Consider the following 3,622-nt stretch of genomic DNA (forward strand, 5'->3'; position numbering starts at 1 on the left):
CATTGTCACTAACGTTGGGATGGCTAAGAATGGCCACGTTAGAAGCCACGTTAACCTAGTTAACGTGGACTCTAACGTGAGATGTAGGGGCACATTGGAACGTTAGTGACAATGTTGAGTGTCACTAACATTCTCGAAGGTTGGCAAGGCCACGTTAGAAGCCACGTTAACCTAGTTAACGTGGGCTCTAACGTAAGGCAAAGGGGTACATTGGAACGTTAGTGAAAATGTTAAGTGTCACTAACGTACTCGAACTTATACTTTCACTAAATGTTAACATCCCTAACGCCCTGAGCTAAAGTCTCTGCCCACTTAGCACTTTCTCTCTGCAAGTAAAGCCAAGCCCAAATGAAGAAAAGAACTGCTTCAAACTCAAGATCCAAAGGCCCAAGACTTGAAGAGCCAACTAGAAGCTGAGAGAAATAGTATATATAGGAGTAGCTTTGAATTGTTAAGGAGTTCTAGAGGCTGGAAAAAGAGAACTACTCTCTGTATTTTATTTTTCTCTGCAATTTCTAGTTCTATGATGTATTCTCCATCTTTATTTTCATTTTCAAGAGCTATGAACAACTAAACCCCTTTCATTGGGTTAGGGAGCTCTGTTGTAATTTGATGGATCAATACTAATTTTCATTATTCTTCTTCTATCTTTTCTCTTGATTTTACTTGAAAGCTTTCGATCTTCATCCAATTGAGTAGTTATCTTGGAAGAAAAGCTATTCAAACTTGGATCTCTTTTGAACCTTGAAAGAGGAATGAAGAGATCAAGCTAGAAATGCTTTCTCATGCTGGACCGAATTGGGTTTGGATGGGTATATGACTATAACCCTCTCAATACTTGATTTGGGAAATGCATGTGGTATAATCAGTGACCATACTTCATCTCTTCTCATGAGCAATTGACCAAGGAATTGGCTATTGATCAAGATTTGAGAGATTGAATTGCAAGAAATTGTAATTCAATCACTTAAGATTGCCAAGGAGATCAATGAGTGCATTGATTGAGGAAGAGATAAAAATGAACTTGATCCGGAGAATTGCAACATCTCCTAAGCCCAATGAACTCCCCATCTCTGATCTTACCCATTCTCTTTAATTTCTTCCATTTACTTTTATGAGCAAATCCCCCATTCCCATTTACAATTCTGTAATTTATTTTCAGTCATTTACTTCCAGTCCTTTAATTCTAGCATTTACTTTTCTGTTATTTACATTCCCGCCATTTTATCTTCTGCAACTCTCAACCCAAATTCTGGATTCGCTCAACTAGAACATTCTTCTAATTAAAGTTGCTTGATCAATCAATCCCTGTGGGATTCGACCTCACTCTATTGTGAGTTTTTACTTGACGACAAATTCGGTACACTTGCCGAAGGGAGATTTGTTGTGAGACAAGTTTTCCGTGCATCAAGTTTATGGCGCCGTTGCCGGGGATTGATTATGCATCAACAATGATTAAATTGGAAGATCACTAGATTAAGCATTTTTATTTTTGTGAATTCATTTTCTGTTTGAGTGATTTACTTTTTGTTTTAGTTAAACTTCTTCCCTTCCCCCTCTGCTCTTTTGTTTTTCTTTGTTATTTCCAATTCTGTTTGCTAACCCACTAACTGTTTGATATATTGCATCACCCACAACTAACAGTAATTCTAACATAAATACTTTCTGCACCTATCTTTTCTTGCTTGCACTTGATGGTTGTATGACAGGGAGAAGAAGCGGGGCTTCAACTTCCTTCGATTCTGAACCTGAGAGGACCTTCCTTAGATTAAGGAGGGAGGCAAGAGGAAAGAAAGTGGTTGGTGCTGAGGAAGAAGAGGAATTCTTTGAAACAAACATGGAAGACAACATGGAAAACCATCATGAAGAAGAGGATCACAACCATGGGGGAGGAGGTAGAGCAAATCATGCTGGGGAGGATAGAAGAATTTTGGGCTCTTACATCAATCCAAACCCAGGCAATTGTGGAAGTAGCATCCAAAAGCCAACAATCCATGCCAACAACTTTGAACTTAAACCACAGCTCATCACCCTTGTTCAGAACAACTGTTCGTTTGGAGGAGGTGTTCAAGAAGACCCCAATCAACATTTGACCACCTTCTTGAGAATATGTAACACAGTGAAGTCTAATGGTGTTCACCCTGACGCCTATAGACTGCTCTTGTTTCCATTCTCACTTAGGGACAAAGCAGCCAAGTGGCTGGAATCTTTCCCAAGGGAAAGCTTGACAACTTGGGAAGACGTGGTGAATAAATTCTTAGCAAGATTTTACCCTCCTCAATGAATCAATAGGCTGAGATCTAAGGTCCAAACTTTTAGGCAACAATATGGTGAGACTCTATATGAAGCATGGGAGAGGTTCAAGGACTTAACAAGGAGGTGTCCACCTGACATGTTCAACGAATGGGTGCAGCTGCACATTTTCTATGAAGGACTCTCTTATGAGTCAAAGAAGGCCGTAGACCATTCATCCAGAGGATCTTTGAACAAGAAGAAGACTATTGAGGAAGCCATAGAAGTTATTGAAACAGTAGCAGAGAACGACTACTTCTATGCTTCCGAAAGAAGGAACACAAGAGGAGTAATGGAGCTAAACAATGTAGATGCTCTGTTGGCCCAAAACAAGCTCATTACCCAGCAGCTGGCTGACCTCACCAAGAAGATGGAGATGAACCAAGTAGCAGCAATCTCAACTTCATCAACAACCCAAGAAGGAGTGAATGAAGAAGCAGAGGGGAGTCAGGAGCAAGCCAACTACATCGGGAATTCACCAAGGAAAAACTATGATCCATACTCCAAGACCTACAACCCTGGATGGAGAAACCACCCAAACTTTGGGTGGGGAAGTGAGCAAGATCAAAACCAAGACCAGAGACGTTACAACTCCAACAACAACACTTCTCCACACGCCTATCAAAACCAAAACAGCACATCTGCTCCGAATCACCCATCAATTGATGACAAGCTCTCTAAGATCGAAACCTTAATTGAAGGAGTATGCAAAGACATTCGAAATAGTAAAGCATTCAGAGAGGAAGTGCAGTCAAACATGCAGAATCAAAATGCTGCCATCAAGAAACTGGAGACACAAATCAGCTATCTGTTTGAGCAGCTTCCTAACCACAACTTTTGCTATGATGCCCATTCAAGCAAAAGGGAGGAGTGTCAAGCTATCACACTTAGGAATGGGAAGGAACTGAAGGAACGTCCCCAAAAACCACAAGAAGAAGGCTCAAATGAAAAGGGAGAAGAGCAAGATGGAGTTCAACCTCCCACGCCAATTCTACAGAAAGAAAAAGGGATACCACAACTAAACATCTCAAGAGCTCCATATCCCCAGCTATTGAAGAAAAGGGAAGATGACAACCAGTTCTTGAGATTTTTGGAAATCTTCAAGAAGCTACAAATTAACATACCCTTTGCTGAAGCCATAGAACAAATGCCACTCTATGACAAGTTTTTGAAGGAGCTAATGACTAAGAAGAGAAGCTGGAAGAACAATGAGACTGTGATACTAACTGAAGAGTGCAGTGCTATCATTCAGCATAAACTACCTCAGAAACTGAAGGATCCTGGGAGTTTTCAGATCCCTTGTATTATAGGAGAAATCACAATAGAGAAG

General features: G+C 40.6%; 1 non-coding gene across 1 annotated transcript; it reads right to left on the reverse strand.

The window, feature by feature from the left end:
• Positions 1–2,290: 2,290 nt before the first annotated feature.
• On the reverse strand, positions 2,291–2,394 carry LOC112740084 (small nucleolar RNA R71). Its single transcript, XR_003171018.1, has one exon. It is a non-coding gene; the product is annotated as a small nucleolar RNA R71 (small nucleolar RNA).
• Positions 2,395–3,622: the final 1,228 nt, after the last annotated feature.

The sequence above is a fragment of the Arachis hypogaea genome, chromosome 13, assembly GCF_003086295.3.
Source record: "Arachis hypogaea cultivar Tifrunner chromosome 13, arahy.Tifrunner.gnm2.J5K5, whole genome shotgun sequence".
NCBI lineage: Eukaryota > Viridiplantae > Streptophyta > Magnoliopsida > Fabales > Fabaceae > Arachis > Arachis hypogaea.